Genomic DNA, 21,147 nt, shown 5'->3' with positions numbered 1-21,147 from the left:
ATCGATCAAATTAGATATTATTAGCTGCAGATAGACAGAAGTGTGTTTCTGATACAAAGACAAACAAAATACATGCAGAAAATACATTAGAAAGCTCACTTTTAAAGTAAGTTCTAATATGAGGACATATCATTTGTTCAGATTGACCATTGCATCTTACAATTTTCACAAGTTATATGTGAATCATTAGCCTGATTTATCACTTTCACTTCATGAAAACTGTTGGATCTCACAGCATTAGGATTTGTTCACTGGACCGTAGGCGGGTACTTTTTAAAATTTAACCAATCGCTGCTATTTGGTCGTGACATATGTAATGCGCCAAACCCATAGGAAGAAGGGCAATAACGTCTTTCCCCTTGATAAAATTCACCAAACATTCTCTTTGTTCCGTCTTTAAATCCTTGATCTCGGGAATCGCTGCCAACACAGAATGTTTGGCTTCGTCTACATCCGTCTCGACTGCTTTTTTTGCTGTTGTGCTGTACCACACAGCTCTTCGTTGAATGGCCGGTGCACAGTCTGAAACTCCCTGGGTTCTTGCGTCTAGTGTATTCTGATTCCTGACCTAGTCACTGGACAGAACTGAAATTGAGTGGAGGCACTTGGTGGCGTCAGCCTGGCTAGTGAATCACGGCATACGAATAGAAATGCAACGAAAGTCTCACAATAATATCATGAACCATCACAAAATATAGAATAATAAGTTTCTTTGCTTAAATTCCTTCTAAAAACAGAGAGAACTGCATATACTAGACACGGGTCTCCAATCTTTTTCTTCCAGTGAGGTACCTTTATAAAAAGAAAATGTCAAAGAGTTACTAATTTTAGCCGTCACAAGAAACTGAGCAGAGGAAAGCCTTAGATGGGGAACAGTTAGATCCCTATAAAACACAAACCTTTATCCATGTATTAGTGCACAAAGTTAGTCTTCAAAATTAAACATTTACAACGGGAGTTCATCAAGTTTGAATGATTCAGCACAATATGGATAATTCAGAAATCCTTTGACGAGCTACTTGGAAGGGGGTGGAGAACTACTGTTAGCTCCCGAGTTACAGGTTGGAGACTGGAGCCCCCTGTACTATGTCCCATGATGCTTTGCTCTGTTTCTGTCCAATTTACATGATGCAATAACTGTTTCCTGTAAATCTTAATTATCTGGATTACAACAGAAAAGGAGCATATTCACAGTTTTGTCAGCTTCCGCAAAATATCATAATAAATATCGTACCGTGGGATCCATATCGTGCAAATATCGTATTAAGAGATTTGGATATCGGTACATCCCCACAAAATATAATGTTCATCTACCATATATAAGTCAATATAGTAATAGTAATGAGCTTCTTTGTAGTAGTACTGGATTGAAAAAAGTATTTGAATAGCGAGTCCTCCCTCAGAGACCTAATACATGATGTAATATTTGCAGTCGTAGTATTTTTCGTCCCTTGACAGTTCACATAGTGTTGATTCGTGATTTATTAAATTAGTCATTAATTGTTTGCCATCCCACATGTTTAATAGTTTTGTAAATTACCTGGAGACAAAAGGACGGAGAGAGGAGAGGGATGACGAAGCAGGAGAGAGGAGAAAGGAGGATGAAGGGGAGAGGAGACAAAAGAGAAGAGGAGGAAGAGGGGAGAGGAGGAGGTAAACCCTAATGAGGCGGGCATCAGCGGCCATCACGCACAAACGAATGTGACAGATAAAAATGGAACCAGTGAAATGCAGCTTAGAGAGGAGAGAGAGAGGAGGAGAGGAAGGGAACAGAGACGGAGAGGAGAGATAGAGGGAGAGAGGAGCGTAGAGAGGAGAGAGAGAGAGAAAGAGAAAGAGAGAGGAGACAGATAGACAGACAGAGAAGGGGAGAAAGATGGAGAAAGCGAGAGAGACAGGCAAGAAGGTAGAGACAGAGGAAGGGGTGGGGGCAGAGAAAGTGAGGCAGAGAAAGGAGAAAGAGAAAGATAAAGGGGGAGAGGAGGGAGAAAAAGAGAGAGAGAGGAAGTCAAAGTCAGTAAGTGAGAAAGAAGAGAAAGATAGAGAGGGAGAGACAGCCAGACAGTTAGAAGAGAGGGAGGGAGGCAGAGAGAAACAGTGGGGAAGAAAGACAGAGAAAGAAGAAATGGAAAGAGAGAGAGAGAGAGGGTGGAAGATGGAAAGAGAGACAGGGGGAAGAAAGAGACAGAGAAGAGAATGAGACAGCCAGGCAAAGAGGAGGGATAGAGAAAGAAAGAGGCACACACACACACATATATATAGAGAGATAGAGAGAGATAGAGAGAGAGAAGAGAAGAGAGGCTGAAAAAGGAGAAAGGGAGAAAAAGAGAAGGTGGGAGAGAGAAAGAAAGAAAGAAAGAAAGAAAGAGGGGAGAGAGAAATGATGAGCGTGATGGGGGCATAGAGGGAGAAGCAGTCAGAGAAAGTGAGGGACAGAGAGAAGAGACAGAGAAAGCTGGAGAGAGAGGAGACAACCAGACAAAAGAGGAGGGAGAGAGAGAGAGAGAGAGAGAGAGAGAGAGAGATGGAGGGAAGAGGGAGGAGCAGAGAGAAAGAGTGAGAAAGAGAGAGAGAGATAGGCTGAGAGAAAGGAGAAAGGGAGAGAAAGGGAGGGGTGGGGAGAGAGAAAGAAAGACAGAGGGGAAAAGAGAGCGACAGAGAGAGAAGAGAGCAAAAGATGGAGAGGGAAAGACAGCCAGACAAAGAGGAGAAAGAAGAGAGAGAGAGAGAGAGAGAGAGAGAGAGAGAGAGAGAGGCAGTCAAAGCAAGTGAGTGAGAGAAAAGCGAAAGATGAAGAGGGAGAGACAAAGGGAAAAAGGGAAGAGGGAGGGACAAAAAGAAAGAGTGAGAAAGACAGAGAAAGAAAGAGATAGGCCTTAGAGGAAAGGGAAAGAGAAAGGGAGGGAGAGAGGGTGGGAGAGAGAAAGAGACAGAGAGAGAGAGAGAGAAACAGCAACAGGGCGGTGGGGGGTGGAGAGAGAAGCAGTCAGAGAAAGTGAGAGACAGAGAGAGGAGAAAGAGAAAGATGGAGAGGGAGAAACAGCCAGAGGGAGGGACAGAGACAGAGAAACAGCCAGACAAAGAGGAGAGAGAGAGAAAGAAAGAGACAGAGACAGGGACAAACCTCTTGTAGCCGAAACATGTCTGAGTTATGAGTAACCTTGAGGGCTTTCCTTCCTTCTGCCCCCTCCACAAAAGCACAAACAAATGAATCGACTCCACTTTAATATGGTTCTAAGGCAGAGTGGATTTTAAGAAACGCAGGTGTCAGAGCTCCACTGTGGGCTACGCGAGAAGAAAAACGGCCAAATATAAGGCAGTCACTTCTGGTCCTTTCCCAAATCAAATAATGTGCCCGGGAAACGTACCTGACACATAGTGAGGCATAAGGGTAAGGAAATTAAATGAGAACAGGTTTCACTATATTTTACGGAAACAGAGCGAGGCAGTCCAGTCAGCACCTTTAGACAAGTGTGTGCAGAAGTTATAGTTATGCGCCCAACTATCTGTCACGCTGTGGAAACTCATAGTACACAGATTCTATAGTGAGAGCAAATGTTTCTGTTTGGATCACAACTTTAAGTTATGCAGAGGAAGTGCAGTTATGTAAAAAAATATATACTGTAGTCTATACGAGGAGTCTCAACCCTGTGACAAGTATAGAAGCTTTCCCTGTTGGTATTCAGTTCAGCTTACAAAGTTTTATATAAAAATGTGTTTCTGAATCATAAATATATTATTAAAAGGTCCTATATTATGCAAATTCAACTTTTATATCATCCCTAGTGAGCCAGAGTGTTTGAGACGTGTGCAGACACTTTTTTAAATATTCCATCCAGTCCTTGTATTTGCAGAGGTCGCTGGTGCTAGGCTAGTGCATGTCAATGGCCATAGTTAGCCTGCCACTAAAAACTTACCCACTCCACAAAACACCCGAAGCAAAACAATTATTACGCCAGACTGATGTAAATGATGTAAATGTCTGTGTTGATATAGAATAATGTCTGAAATAAAACTAAACTTGCGTCACATGAATTGTCGCATTTTGAGGGACTATTTTCTCATATATCAGTCTGCCGTTGCCAAGCTACAACTCGCTACTACTTACTTCTAAAATTATTCTATCAACACAGACATTCACATGGACAGTCTGGCATAATAATAAATTTGCTTCTGGTGTTTTGTTGAGTGGGTAAGACTGTTTTTAGTGGCAGGATAACTATGGCCATTGACATGCATTGGCCTAGCACCAGCGACCTCTGCATTTTATTTTTTAAATTGTCATTTTTTGAGGGAATGGATACCCAGCACATTAATAACAAAATAGACATAACAAACTATACAACTAACACGCATACAAAGAGAAAAAAACAAACAAACAAAAACACAACAACAGCAATAAGTAAATCAAAAGAAGAAGAAAGAGAAGAAGAAGAAGAAGAAGAGAAGAAGAAGAAGAAGAAGAAGAAGAGAAGGGCCGTTGGTAGGGGGGTTGTGTGGAGTGCAGAGTTTGTCTGTGCAGTGTTTGCATATGTGTGTTAACATTTTACGGCTGTCAAATCTCATTTACATTTACATATTTTCTGTTCCCTTATATCTTTTGCACTTATATGTACAGTACATTATATAAGCATATACATGCACGTACAGTTTGACATTGTTCAACAGTATATTATTCTATTTTACTGCTTTGTCCTGGATGGAATATTTTAAAAAGTGTCTCCACATGTCTCCAACACTCTGGCTCACTAGGAAATGAGGTCCTATGTCCAAAGTTCCGGACTGTCCCTTTAAGCCGTGTTTTGTTCCATTCACGCATTTTTCAGTAACTCTTTATTATTTGTCTTTCTACATCTCCAAAGCTCAAAATGCTCTGAAATAAGGGCTGAAATTATCCAAATGATTCTAGCCGATGTGTGTGGAGTTTTAAAACACAGTGGAGCACTTCCTGTATTAGATACATCACAACGTGGATCAGGATTTGTGTGTTAAACATGCGTGAATGAAACAAAAAAAAGTTCACCCTAAAGTACTCCCATGTATGTGAGCAAATTTTATCTTTCCCCAGTACAGACATATTATATAAGCAGCTCAAATAAGTCAGCTATGTGTACTGTCTGAATCGAAATATTAAGTGTTTTACTGTCCGATGATCAGGAAGTGCACTGTTAGCATGCTAGTTACTCCACTCTAGTCATTAAGAGTTGTGAAATGTGCGTATAAACTCATAATTAGGATGCTCAGAATGTATAAAGTAAGGGAGGAATAACTTTGGACCACTGCAAACCACTGTTTAAAATGAGCTAGTTCTGTTTTTCGCATTTTAAAACTGTGAACATGTTGTGAAAATACGACGCACGCATATGCAAAATCATCAGTCCATTCCTGTTTCTCAGTCTGTACTCTTCACAGATTAAATGAACTCCTATAGCTCCACACTCTACCTTAAATCACTAGTGTTAAACCTCTCCAGCTGGCTCACACACAACTCACAGCTGCTGGAGCCAAACCAAAAACTAAATAAAAAAACACCGTCTATGGAGAGCGTCCAAAAGTCTGAACAGTTACGGGCGGATGAATATGTTTGTGATGAGTTTATAGTGGATAAAAGGAGGAGGGGAGCGAGTTTAGGGGCCTGTGTCTGAATGGAGCTGTAATGATTTTGAGCAGAAGCCCTCTCAGTGACCCTCTCCTCGGCTCTAATTGAAAAGAGCCGGAGACATTATAGCTGCACATGAGACCCAGTGGGACAGTTTACCACAATGTAAGGTACCTGTGTTCGTTAAAGAACAAAGTAATTAAGTAAATGTGGTTAAAAACAGCTCTAGAAGAAGAATGAATTAGCATATCTCTACACAGCTTTGACAGGAAGGACACTGGTGTTTTTCAGATTCCAGAAAAAGTCAGCTTTGGATTACATTCTATTTTTGTATGAAATATTGAAAAGATTAATTCACAAATGTTGAACCTGATCGTTTACACTACCGGTCAAGTTTTAGAAGACCACATTTTTTCCAATTTTTTACTGTTTACTGTTGATCAAAATGTATTCTAAACTTTTGATTCATCAAAGGCTACGTTCAGACTGCAGACCCAAATCAGATTTTTTGGCCCCTATGTGACCTGTATCTGATCTTTTAATGACAATCTGAATGAAACAGATCCGATTTTTTCAAATGCGACCCAGGCCACTTCGATATGTGGTCCTGAAACCGATATATATCCGATCTTTTGACATGCGACTTCAGTCTGAACGGCCAAAGCGCATTCATCCGACCTACACGTTATCAACAAGCCAAAAACGTCACTATTCTGCGCTGAAGTAGGCGAAAATTGTTAATGAACTCCGTGTCACTGAAGAGAAGCACATCACCACTCACCACTCTTGGCTACGTCTCCACATCCACACGTTCCTTTCAACGGACGTCGCTGCCACTGCAACACAAAATCCCACGGCCAAAAACCTCATCCTTCTCCTTCTCAATCTCCTTATTAAAACAAGTAAGTTGTACATGTTCTGGCTCCAGTACGAGAGAAACTTTAAAATCTCCAGGTGCTCAACGCTCGTGTCCATGTTTGGACAACTTCCGTAAACACAGAGCACGCTCATTAAACATTAAACAACATTAAACGGCCCGAAAGTGTCCCGCATGCACACTGGAGATCACATACAAGTTCCATTTAATTGGAAATGTGAACGACCTCGCAAAAACATCGTATTTCACAAAAAAATCTGAATTGAGCATTAAGCCCTGCCATCTGAACGTAGCCAAAGTGTCCACCTTTGGCAGATATAACAGCTGAACACACTCGTGGCTCGTTCTTTCTACAGTAGAAATCAAATATTCTTCAGAATGTTCTTCTCAAGTCTGTTGCAGAAGTTTCCATAAATGTGTGGCACTTGTAGGTTTCTTGGCTTTCACTTTGCTGTCCTGTTCATCCTAAACCAGCTCGATGGGGTTTAAGTCTGGACACTCCATGTTTTCAAGCTTTACCATTGAAAACTACCGCTACATGACATCGCAAGGTGGAATAAAGCATTTTGAGCTTTGGGGATAGAATAATTTTGCAGGATTACTCAAACGTGAGGAAAAAACAAAACAAAACACAACTCCAGGTATGTTTTTGATGAGGTAACAACATTATAACACGGTTTAAAACTCACAAAAATCCATTTTTACTATAAGCTTTTGTTTTGTAAGTATATCTGACTGCATTGTCCCTGTCAAATAAATACAAAAAATTAATACACTATTTAAAAAACAATGGAGGTAAAGAGATTTTATTTAAATCTATTTTTGTCTTTATTTCAAGCAAACTTCTACACCCACATTCTACACATGTGTAAAAATAAAAATAAAAAAGTGCAATTTTCTCATTTTGTTCCAACTGGAGGTCACTTAGCCAGAAATAATAAATATAATTCAAAGCAGATCTATTCATCAAGTCTGTTTCGTAACTTTGAAAATGTGAAAATATTAAGCTCGTTTCAAACTGTTTTAAATCACCGTAAAAAAAAACAACAACAAAAAAACTCTATCACCTTGAAACTAATGAAACTGACAATTGTTCTTTCTTGTTGGAGGATAATACAAATCTGACGTTAGCATTAGCATTAGCTCCGTGTTTGCTCACTCTATTTATTCACCATTATGAAGTGAAGTGTCGCTAATACATTCGTTCTTGTTTACTTCAGAAATTCTCTTATGAAAATTATCGCTGCGCTGCCGAAACTAATTCTGTCTTGAGCTTTGTGTCTCAAACAATCTTTTCACAAATTCCCCTTGGATTATTCAGCATATAAAAGTGGCACACACCTCTCCCATTCTTTTCTATTGCTGCCCATTATCAAGAAGTGCACTGTTAGAATACTAGTTGTTGTTAGTTTTACTGTAACAGCAAAACTCCACTCTGGCCTCTGAAAGTTGGAAAAAGTGCTTATAAAATCCAGGTGATATAAATTTTTTTTAAAAAAAGCATTGTATTGTGTGATAATCAGGAAGTGCACTGTTAGAATGCTAGTTGTCGTTGGCATTAATGTGACTGCGAAACTTCCCTCTGGTCTTTGAAAGTCGTGAAACGTGCTTATAAACCCATCCCCGTGAAATTACAAAGCGTTTTATTGTGCGGTAATGAGGAGGTGCACTGTTAGCATGATAGTTGTTCTTTGTTTTACTGTGACTGCAAAAATCCACTCTGGTCAATGAAAAGTGTGCCAAGTGCTCATAAACTCATTGTAGTGAATAATTAGGATATTCTGCAAATAAAAATGGCACTCAGCTCTCACATTCTTTTCTATTGCTGCTCATAATCAGCAAGTGCACTGTTAGCATGCTAGTTGACATTTACATGACTGCAAAACTCCACTCTGGCCTCTAAAAGTTGTGAAAAGTGCTTATAAACTCACTATATAAACTATAATTAGGATATTCTGCAGATAAAAATGTCAGCTCTCTGATTCTTTTCTATTGCTGCTCATAATCAGGAATTGCCCTGTTAGAATGCTAGTTGTTGTAGCTTTACCGTGACGGCAAAACTCCGTTCTGGCCTCTGACAGTTGTGAAAAGTGCTTTTAAGCTCAATGCAGAAATTAGGATATTTTGCAGATAAAAATGAGATTTGGCTCTCCCTTTCTTCTCTATTGCTGCTTCTAATCAGGAAGTGCACTGTTAGCATGCTAGTTGACGTTAACATGACTGCAAGACTCCGCTCTGGCCTCTGAAAGCTGTGAAAAGTGCTTATAACCTCAGTGCGGTGAGAGATTAGGATATTCTGCAGATAAAAATGGCACTCGGCTCTCCCTTTCTTTTCTATTGCCCCTCATAATCAGGAAATGTGCTGCTAGCATGCTAGCGCTGGCTTTTGAAAGTTGTAAAAGGTGCTTATATACTTATTGCTTTAAATAATTAGTATATTGTGCAGATAAAAGTGTCATTCATGGCTGCTCACCTTTACTGTATATTATGCAACACAACTGGGGCTCATACTACAGTAAAATCACTGACAAAACTGGCCCATTGAGAGAAACAGCTCGCATGAAATAAGTGCATATAAAAGCATCGTGATAGAGCTCTAAAATGCTGTACTGCGTAATAAAAGTGACAGAACAGCTCCCCATTGCAGTGATGAGTAGGTGTGTTTGGAGTACACTGTGTGAATATAATGCTATAGAGCAGAGCATCACCGTGATTTTAATTTAACAACCTTATAATCAATAAGTTGCTTTCAGGTTCAAGAATTCAGATGGATTCAGATTTAAAACATAAAAGATACCAGTATTCAACCATATTATGTTAGAGATTGGGTTAGCAAATTTTGTTAGGTAAGCCACTGTATGTAACATTTTAATAAAAGAATTACTAAAATAAAAGCATGTTTTTTGTTTGTTTGTTTGTTTGTTTAACAGGCCCATATTTTCTGATCTCTGTTATAATGTTGTAGCCTGATTCATCAACCAGTTTCACTTTGTGGAAACCATTTGACCTCTCAGCATTAGGATTCATTCGCTTCGACGCTAGGCGGGTACTTTTTTATTTAACCAATCACTGCTATTTGGTCGTGACGTATTACATGTGCCATTAACAGGCTATATTAAGCTTTTCCCAAATCCCATATGAAGAAGGGCAATAACATCTTTCCCCTTTATAAAATTTGCCAAACATTCTCTTTGTTCTGGCTTTAAATCCTCAATCTCGGGAATCGTTGTCAACACAGAATGTATGTCTTCGTCTACATACATCTCGACCACTTTTTTTACTGTTCTGCTGTACCACAAAAGGGATCCAGTCATGGCTTCATAGCTCTTTGCTGATTGGCCAGTGCGCAATCTACAACTTCCGAAGTTCTTGCAAACTGTCTAGTGTATTCCGATTCCTGACCTAGTTGCTGGAAAGAAATGAATTTGAGTGGAGGCTGTAGGTGGTAATAATGTTGTTTCCTCATCTAGAACATATCCAGAGTTGTGTTTTTGATGAGGTAACAACATTCTTACATGGCTTAAAGCTCACACAAATCGGTTCTGTCTTATTTGGCCTGGAGTAGAGCCTTCTCCTGCTTGTTTAAGTTTCAGCTTGAGATATGACCCATAAGCCAGGTCAAAACATCTGCACTTTAAACAGCAGAATTTACCTTACAATCCTGATCAGTTTTAGCCTATTATTATCTCATTAAACAGTTGAAATGTTTTGATTTGAACTGACCACAGAACAAAAGAAACAGCTGATAAGAAAAAGGCGTCATCTTGAAATGTCTTGGAGAATTTGAGCCACTATCTCCGACACTAGAATCAATGAGTGCTCTCCCCTGGCCATCAAATCCAAGCAACAACTCATTTCCAGGTGAAGAATGTATCTCTGAATCAGCCAACGTTATCGGAAAACACTCACCAAAGAGGCCATCTTTAATTAGTGACCTTTCCATTCAAGCATCTCCGGGTAGAAATTAGTCGTACAAAAGCAAAAAGAGCCTTTCGAGAGCCCAGGATGTGGTTACCGTGGCAACCTTTGAAGAAGACGACTGCTGATTTTCTATGCATTTGATTATATTGTATGTCCCTATACAGTGCAGAGACGTGTTTGCATATAATAGAGCATAATTAAATCTGAGAATAGAGATCTAAAGATAAATTATTCAGGATAAAAATGCATTTTCGCTTGGCTGAATTTCTGATTGAGTTTCTATTGATGTCAGACATACCTATAATGTTCAGCAATATGGTATTAAGTAGGGATGTAACAATAACTGAAATATCGTATTGTCAAAGTTCTCACAATAATATCGTGGACCATCACAATATGTTGAATTACAAGTCTTTTTGCTTAAATTAAGAGTTATGGTGCAGCAATAGCTAAAAAAAAAAAAAGGCAGAGGGAACTACATAGACCATGATCCTTTGCTCCATTTCAGTGCAGACTACATGAAGAAATAACAGTTCTAAACACTTTAAAGTCTTAGTTCTTTGGATTAAGTCTTGTCAAGGCATTTTAAGAGGAAAAAGAAGTACATTAACAGTTTCATCAGCCTCCACAAAATATCACAATAAATATCGTAACGTGAGATGTATATCGTGAAAATATTGTACCGAGAGATTTGGATATTGTTACATTCCTAATCGTGAGCCTCTCCACCAGATTGTGAGCTTTCCCACAATATCGCAATGATCATATTGTATCATGAGACTTGGATATCGTTACACCCCTAGTATTAAACGTATCTATGGAGAGAGGCAGGTGGCAGCATGTCAAGTTACAAGTCAAATTTGCAGAGAGGAAATCTTGCTCACATTTAAAAGGCAGAGTTTTCAATGTATTTTATTTTCTGATCTATGTTATAATGTTGTTTCCTCATCACAAACATACCTAAGAGTTGTGTTTTGTTTCATTCACACATGTTTAACACAAAAATACGGCAATTTCTCTAAACCTGAAAACACTATGTTCCACTTTGTGATGTCTAGCGGTAATACAAGAAGTGCTACACTGTGTTTTTCAACTCCATACACCTTCACTTGAATCATTTGGATGATTTCAGTCTTGAAATTCCCTACTGAACTAAAGGTAAAATGTAGTGTCTTGAAAACTACCACTTCATGACATCACAAGGAGGAACACAGCATTTTGAGGTCTGGAGATGTAGACAGAGTAATAATAAAGGATTAATCAAACATCTGAGAATGAACCAAACACAACTCCAGGTATGTTTTTGATGAGATAAATGAGATAACTGAATGCTCACAGGAGTAAATTTTGCACCATGTAGGACCTTTAAATAACATTTCAAATTGCCTCTAAAGAAAAGAAATAGAAACGCATTACCCTGCAGGCCTGCATAGCTCTGTTAGTGAAATAAATACAATAGCTCCATGTTTCACAGTTGGACAAATGAGTTCACTAACGCTAACATAAATGTAACACCTGATGCCGCACAGTACATTTGATATATTTGAAACATATTTAGCTCTGAGCCTAGCATGTACTGACTCCATCATGACGTAGTTCACTTCAGAAAATGGATGTTTGAATGGCCGTATAATGGTACAGACTCCAGACTCATTCACTAGCTCGGAATGGGCCATTATAGAGCAATACAGCTGAACCATATGGGGCCCACTTGACTAAATGGTACATGCAGAGTAAAATGTAATGGGAACATACTGTGCTTTGTGCATTAAGATAAACAAACTTCAACAAGCAGGTGAATTACAAACACCACAACACAGCCACCTCCTCGTCTCACTGACCATGTTACTGCTTCTTACTTGTATCAATTTCATATTTTATTGATAGGGATGTAACAATAACCAAAATATTGAGATATTATATCGTCAAAAGTCTCACAATAATATCGTGGAGTGTCACAATATATCGAATCACAAGTTCCTTTACTTAAATGCGTGGTTTTATAGTAGCAACAGTTTATGAAGATCGGAAACTACATATCCCAGGATTCATTTCAGCGCAGACAACATGAAGAGATATGTTTTTTACTTGAATTCTTGGGATTATGATGGAAATAATTCACACCAAAATCTTGTCAAGGTATTTTAAAAGCAAAAAAGTGTTACATTTAAAATTATAAAAATATCTCTTCAAAATATCGCAATAAATATCGTGCTGTGAGATTTGGATATTTATGAATAAAAATACATTCTTTCTGTGTGGGCTCGCCTCTCCACAGATCTGCTCAGCATTTGGCCTTGTTGCATCACCTGCTTGTATCCAGGCAGACCAAAAAAGTAGCAGAGTGCATCTTTAAAATCTGCATAACTATGGTGATGGTTGGTTATGAAGGCAATATTTAAGGACTTTCCCCTTGAAAAGAAGTAAAAGTGTTTTAATTTGTTTATCACTATGGCGACAGTTCTCATTTTTCAACATTTTGAGACTCACGGATAGTCTATGAAAAAATGTTGTACTTAAATCAGTCGCTCTTTTATATGTTAGAATTACATATAAATTTGAATAAATGTTATGAATGCAACAGTTTGAGGTCTTTTCGTATTCAAAAGATATAAAAATGTTGTAATTTGTTTATTACTATGGCGACAGTCCTCGTTTTTCATCATTCAGAGACCCATGGATAGTCTATGAAACACATGACACTTTTATATGCTAAAAGTACAAGGGCAAGTACTTTGTTTGAGCCGTGTTTGTGATTTAAACTGAACAAACACGCCTTTAAACCTTTAATATCGCCATACTGTAAACATGTGTACAATTTCCCAATGGATAATGCTAATGTTTTGACTGCAGTGCTAAAGTTCATTAATTCTTATTCTATGTGCCAGTGTTGTGTACACATTTGCATATTTCCTGTATTGGCTTGCATATTCTACACGTTTAATGGAACCAAAAATAGCCGTAATCTAAATGTATGGGTACAGTGGCATAATGCTGCCTCTTATGTAATCGGATTTCACACCAAGGACCACCACGGAAAAAAAGTATTGGATTTGAAATGTACCGTTTTCTGGCTGCTAAATTAGGTCAGGTTTGAACCAGGACTGAAACTAAACAAAAGGACTAAGCGTGGACTAATGATGGAACTTAAGGTAGACTAAAACAGGACTAATGTAAGTACTAAACCAAGAAGAAATCTGGACTACACAAGTAAGTGATTGTAAAGTACTGCAATATTTGGGCACAGAATTAGACAAAGGGGGCTAAACCAGGATTAGAACTACTAAACCAGGGCTGAACAAGGACTTGGACTAAATCAGGACTAACCACACGACAACGCTCCTGGATTTTTTTCTTTGCGGGTTGAAAAAAACTGGCCACATCTTCCACACCTGTATGTGGCGCTGTTAACAATGATAATAATATTTAATAATGCATATCTCATCACCGTTTTTTAAACTTTAAAGTAATTTAGCCGATTTTAGATGTATCCCAGAAATATAGACGGTTTGTTTTGCAAAAGTTAAACATAAGTCGCAGAAAGAACCCATATAATCCACTGAGTCATGTCCTTTAGTCCGACAGAAGCTGAACCGCATCAGTGCACAATAGAGAGCAGTTTTTTGAGCACTCAGTTTATGCAAATTAGTCATGCAGTTTTAAGTTTCGTTTCTGTAAAACGTAAACAAATATGCACAAAGCTGTGTGGATAAGGAAGGCTTGCAGATACAGAAACGACGTGTCTGGACACAGATCGTTTCTGATACGGTGATACATGGATTAATTTCAGTGTAAAATCTTTGTTATTGATCCCTGTGCGTAATCTGCTGTGCGTGTTGTTAGTATTGGCGCTAACAGCGTGTCTCGGATGCTGGGCAAAAGGAGCAGCTCCGTAAACTACACCTGTCCCATTTTGGCAATGTTTTGCGGTCTGTGGAGGCTAGGAGGGCTTCGCTGCATCAACCCTGGCGATGACGGGATCGTGATGTAATTGTTTTCAAAAAGCTGAGGTTTGCTTGTCCACATGAAAAGGCTATGCCGGCGTTCTCAGATTTCTCCACTATGGAACCCGTTCTCAAAAAACTCAGTTTTCGCCCACCCAAAACATCGGCTCTGTGTGGACGAAAGGCCAAAATGAATACAAACTTCTCTGTTTTGACCAAAAAACATTGTTGTGTGGATGGCCCCTTATCCATAAATCCAGACTATTCCAGGAAACCAAGAACTTAATGTTAATCATCCACAGTATGACTATCTTGAATTTCTGTTTTTATTGCTAAAAATCTAAAAATGTATTGTAAACAAATACCGCAAACAGGCTTGGCTCTCCACAGATCTGACTTGTGTTTGTCTTAATGTGGATTGATGATTTTAATGCCATACTATGGAATATTTCAGGCAAAGTGAGGCAGCTGGCAGACGCTCCACCAGAAGACTTGCTTAATGCACCTTTAATGAACTTTTACGGTGAAAAAGCTTGTATCGCTCACATTTCTAGGTCCTGGTTCTGAACTGCTTTTCCAACTATAATTGCGGTGGATAAAATGGACTTCTATAATTTGAAAAATCTAATATCACTAACAGCTTGCATACTTTCAATATTAAACACACAGCCCGGCCACAGTGTAATGAGTGCCAAGTTTGAGCTGTAATGTAATGTACTTTTAATTTGCAGTCTTTACAGGAGGCCAGGGCACGCAGTCAGGGGTAGAGGACTTGTTTAAACAGCACAGTGATATCATAGAGACGAGGATCAGAAAACAGAAGCTGCTCACTCCACGATCTGCCAATGGAAATGACCAATAGTTAGTATTCATAACCCACAACAGGTGGCACTCGAGAGACTGTTAAAGGGAAACCAGATTTAAGCATGACCGGATGAGATGGAGAGAGTAACAGGGACACTACGAGTCATGTGTCGATAAATATTAGAGACTGATTTTTTCACCAGAGTAAACAAGCAAATGTAGCAGCTCAGGAGAGGTAGAGTGTCATAATATCAGGTTATAAATGGAGTATGATAAGTGTAAAGTGTATTTATGTTGACTAAAATGTGTAGTTTTCTTCATCCATTTTAAAATCATTCTATTTCTGGGTTCCACATGACATAATATAGATGGGGACAGCTAAAATTAAAATGGTTAAAATGCAAAAATATGTTGTAATACAGTGGGTTCTTTGGTTTAGTCAGTAATTGAAATGCCAGGTTCAACATTTCAATTTAGCTTTTGGATATTTCATGGTAAAGTACAATGTAATCAACAGGGAAATCTGGCTAACCAAACACTAAAAACAAACACTAAATCATAACAAACAGCTTGGCCATCATGTTATAGCTATATTTAATTTGAAGATGTGGAGACACTGATAGGACAATTTCATGAAATTTAAAACACACTGCAAAAAACAATCACTAAACTTAAGAACCTTTTACTTTGTGTGATTTTCTTAATTCAAGCAACATTAGATTTTGTTTCTTATTTTGAATGCTAAAAGTTTTCTTATTTTAAATTTAGCAAAAGTAATTTTTAGCCAGATTCATCAGCTGGACCTTGCATCATTATGATTCGTTCGCTCGATGGTAGGCTGGTACATTAACCAATCGATGCTATTTGGTGGTGACGTATGTAATGTGCCAAATCCCATAGGAAGAAGGGCAATAATGTCTTTCCCCTTGATAAAATTCACCAACCATTCTCTTTGTTCCGGCTTTAAATACTTGATCTCAGGAATCGTTGCCAACACAGAATGTATGGTTTCATCTACATCCATCTCGACCGCTTTGTTTACTGTTGTGCTGTACCACAAAAGGGACCCAGACAGGCGCTTGACTTGTTTGACGTCATGGCTTCACAACTCAATTCACTGATTTGCCAGTGTGCAGTCTACAACTTCCAGGGTTTTTGCAAACCGTCTAGTGTATCCTGATTCCTGACCTACTCGCTGGAGAGAAATGAAATTGAGCGGAGGCACTAAGTGGCGCCAGCCTGGCTAGGTAATTTTACCTGTCCAGTGAAATTTACTCAAATCATGATTAGACTTTCTTAATTCAAGTAATCACTAATTAACTTGGCTAGATTTTAGTTTTTGCAGTACAAAATGTCAGATTGTTCCTTTGAAAAAGAGACCCAAGGACGCAAAAGAAGTATAAAGAGGTAGAAGCTTGGAGCAAATCGACGCTCATGTCATAATAAGCCAATTTTAACTAATGGAAACAGTAAATGGCTCAGTCAAGTTTAACGCCATACTGTGGAACGTAAGCAAAACATTAACATTTCCATGGAAGTGACGCAGAGCCCTTTTAATTTTGTAAAGTGAACCAAAGCTGTATTAGCACATTTATCAATCTATAAACCAACATCAAACCTATTTTACAATTCAACTGCCTCCGCGCTGATGACTACAGTTTGGTTTTCCGTCTAAAAGGTCTTAACACGTCCTCACATTACCAGCTTGTTTGCGGCTCTCATTGGGGGAGCTCATTTCCTCAGCGCTGCGATGGTGCTTGCGTGTGCCCATGTGAGCCTTACTTAGCGGACTGTGCTTGTTGTTTCGTGGTTTTTCCGTCTGGTTGCTTTGATTTGTGAGTGAATCTCTTCCAGTCCATTAGGGAGAGGCAGGAGGGCTCGGCGGCTGCATGACCCCCCATCACAGACTGCACTAAATCACCGCTCACTAAAATGTCACCAATAGCGTCTGTGTGGGGATGTGTCACTGCAATAGTAGAGAACACTTGATTTCTCTAAGCGCTCGGTGTTGCTCCTTTAACTGGTCCCTGCTGGAGTCACCGCAGATAAACGCCCTGAAACAGTCCACTAAAATGTCTGAAACAGTCGATGAAGCGACAAAACCAGGCAGGACAACGGGACTGAAACAACAAACAAGCGAGCGCCTTTTCAGATTTGATAACTAAATCTGAGTTAACTTAACCTGAGCTAACTAAGTCTGAGTGAACTTAACCTGAGCTAATTAAATCTGAGTTAACTTAACCTGAGCTAATTAAATCTGAGTTAACTTAACTTGAGCTAATTAAATCTGAGTTAATTTAACCTGAGCTAACTAAGTCTGAGTTAACTTAACCTGAGCTAATTAAATCTGAGTTAACTTAACTTGAGCTAATTAAATCTGAGTTAACTTAACTTGAGCTAATTAAATCCGAGCTGACAAAATCTTAGTTAACTTAACCTGAGCGATCTAAATCTGAGTTAACTTAACTTGAGTTGATTTAACCTGAACTATCTAAATCTGAGCTCACTTAACCTGAGCTAATTAAATCCGAGCTAACAAAATCTGAGTTAATTTAACCTAAATTAAATAAATCTGAGCTATCTAACTCAAATAAAACTAAATCGGAGTTAATTTAACCTGAGCTAACTAAATCTGAGCCAACTGATTCTGAGCTAAATCTGAGCTAACTAAATCTGAGCTAACTAAATCTAAGATAACTAAATCTCTAAGATAACTAAATCTAAGATAACTAAATCTGAGCTAACTTATTCTGAGTTAATTTAGCCCAAATAATTTTGAGTTAACTACTTCTGAGTTAACTAATTCTGAACAACTAATTCTGAGCTAACTTAATCTGAGCTAATTCTGAGCTACTAATTCTGAGTTAACTTAATATGAACTAACTAAATCTTAATTTAATGTGATCTATATAATTCTGAGTCAACTAAATCTGAGCTAACTAATTCAGAGATAACTAAATTTGAGTTTAGTTATCTTAGATTTTGCTCTAACTAAGGTAACTAAGTCTAAGTTAACTTAACCTGAGCTAACTAATTCTGATCTCACTAAATCTGTGCTGAGCTGAATGTCTGTAAAACTACAAGGCTTCAGTACAAATGCATAGGCAAGGTAAGTAAAGTGTCTTGCCAGCTCTTGAAGCTGTGATCGAACCATCTTCTCACTAATAAATTCATGAAAATGTCTTGTTTTTTGCTTTCTTTGCACTTCTTCTTGGGAGTTTTGTGCACTGAGTTTTGAACACCACGTCTGGTCCTTAATAACGGCTGCTTCTCCGACTATTTTCTAAACCACAGCCACATTCACACTGTCCTTTTGTGTTATAGAAAATCACTCATTTAAATGCATGCGCCATATTCGCGGGACAATTAACCGCTAGCTTCCTGGTTTATTTGCTCCATCTCCATAGAGACAAAAGCGTGCGGTGGAGCGTGCGTCTCCTATAGCTTTTAGCATTGGGCGAACGTGCATTATGACAGAGCTAAGCCCGTAATGAGGCCCACACAATGGAACAGAGCGGCCTCTTCCTGGCTCCTCCACATGTATAAAACATCATCCGCTCTGCAAAGTAAAGTCTTTATGGAACAAACTCAACGTGTTTCTCTGCATTTCATCACATTTTCGGTGGCATCGCGTTGGCACGGCGACGGGAGCCGGAGCGCGGAGTCAAATCAAAGCTTCCTCCCCTGTTAATGCCAGCCCAGGGAATACAGAGTAGAGACGGACTAAAATTCAGTAAATGATGCTACAAAATGCACTTCAAGACAGATTTCAAGCTCACTTTATGATGCAACGGCACTAATAAGGATACAGGGGACTTTACTTTTATGTGCTAAATAAAAGAGTAGACTGAGGCTGCCAGATGACTTGAATCGTGAGCATAAATATTATAAATATACTGCAATAAGATGTTATAATGTGTAAGAATTCCTGTTATCCTTCTTTGACTCTACAAACATTTCTAAAAAGCAAAACAGTATAATATAACACTTTAGTTTTGCATATGTTTAAGGTACACACTGGGAATTGAATCCTCATTTTCAAACAAATATGGCCAAACTAATCACAATCACAAAACATAAGTATAATTGGAATTTTTTTCTAAGTTATCTGGCTGTCCTACGGAATTATCAATGAAATTCCTCAACACATTAAAGCTGCATTATGTAACAGTTTTGATGTCGGATCTGCCACATGCTTGTCCTTGGAGATTGCTTTACCTGGAAAGTTCAACAAGACGGCATTAAACGTAACTCTATGAAGAGACTAACAGGTCAGATCTCCGGAGACGTGACCCTGTAAGAGTCACAGTAAGAATGCGTGCAACAAAAAGACCAGGGTTAAATGAAATTCAAGACATGTTTAATACCTGACTGTGGAATATTCCAGGCAAAGAAGTAACACACCCACTGAGACAAGCAAAACCCCTGAAAAGTTACATAATGTACCTTTAAAGAAGACATATTGTGTGTGCTTGTGTCTGCTGCTATATAGTTATAATCAATGACACTTGTGGACAGTGGTGTAGTAGGATTTTTTTAAGTGGGAGTACGAGATTCATGACATCATTGATGTGATGAATCCTGCCCACCTACTAGGAACTAAAACAGGACTAAACCAGGAAAAAAAACAGGACTAAAACATGACTAAACCAGGACTAAACCAGGACTTAAAAAGGACTAAAACACGATTGAACCATGACCAGGACCAAACAAGGACTAAAAAAGGCCTAAACCAGGACTAAACCAGATCTAAAACAAAACTGAACCAGGACTAAACCAGGACTAATCTTGGACTTGAGAGAGAGGAAGAACCCTGAGGTCATGGAGCAGGGTCCCTGCAAAGAGTGATCGGGGGACAGCTGCACTTATCCCCGTGGATCACAGAGCTCTGTACCAGTCCTTTCTCCTGTGGTCACCCGACGGTCCACGTGGGCGCAGCTCTGGGCCCGTTCTGACACTCAGTCCTGTTTTAATCCTGGATCAGTCCTGGTCCGTCATGTGGCAGATCACTATAGAACAGTACTGCAGATATCATGAGCCTATGCAGTTTGTTTTCACCATTGCCAATAGCTCCAGTTTGACATTTAAGTGATATCTATTTTATATTTGTTATTTTTTTTATATCTCATGTCAGGACAAGTGGGTGGAACGGCATACCCCCGCATACCCTGCCGACTACACCCCTGCCTGTGGATCATTGTGGTAGAATTTGTGCATTTTAAATCATTATATATAATAAAAACGACTTAATAAAAGAACCAATTTTGCTGACTTCTGCATTAGAAAAGTGCGGTGCCCAGTGGGAGCTGACAACACTCTAAACGTCATCACAATAAAAAGCTGACAACTCCGATGGATAACTGCAGATCATGCTACCAAGTTTTTTCCAATTTGTAACAAAATGACTATGTGGTACTACCAAATCTTAGGTGTATCACCGAAAATAAGAAAATAAGACTAGAGGACAAAGTATGTCACTATGGGTGTGTACCAGTGCATTGATCGGCATTATGACACCTTAAAAATAAGTGATTAAAGATTACTAAACATGCACAAATCACTCCAAATATAACTTCAAGAGGGTAAATGAGAGGGAGAAACATCTACAAGATGTTTAAAAGCTCTGAACAGTAAGTCTGCAAGACTAGACTAGATGCTCACCAGTACTGTAAAAAACATCACAAATTCAACAAAAAATGTACACGAACAACAGTAATTTTAAGTTTTTAAGTATCCCTGTGAATCGCCTCGAGTGAATACAGTGCTGGAATGCTGGGAACATGTGAGCTTCTCCTTGGGCTGTTTGTACTGATGAGTGTCCAAACAGCGTGGACCCTCACTCCAGCAGAAAGTGAAATGTCTCTCCTGTTGTTCTGGTCCATCAGCGTCACACATGAAAATAAACAGCCATCACAGAAACAATATGAGGCCGGTGCACTGACACACTCTCCCCTAGGCCCCCCTCTGCCCCCTGTAGGCCTGTCACTATAATTACAATACTG

At 38.9% G+C, this 21,147-nt stretch overlaps 1 protein-coding gene across 1 annotated transcript in view; it reads right to left on the bottom strand.

Moving 5' to 3' along the window:
* Positions 1–21,147, bottom strand: part of LOC110171014 (dipeptidyl aminopeptidase-like protein 6) — a 416,594-nt gene that overhangs the window by 177,515 nt on the left and 217,932 nt on the right.

Source organism: Boleophthalmus pectinirostris, unplaced genomic scaffold (genome assembly GCF_026225935.1).
Source record: "Boleophthalmus pectinirostris isolate CB_2022bp ecotype Guang Dong unplaced genomic scaffold, ASM2622593v1 HiC_scaffold_15, whole genome shotgun sequence".
NCBI classification, from domain to species: Eukaryota; Metazoa; Chordata; class Actinopteri; order Gobiiformes; family Gobiidae; genus Boleophthalmus; species Boleophthalmus pectinirostris.
Note: the sequence above shows the minus strand (reverse complement) of the source record. Positions and strands in the feature narration are given on the sequence as shown.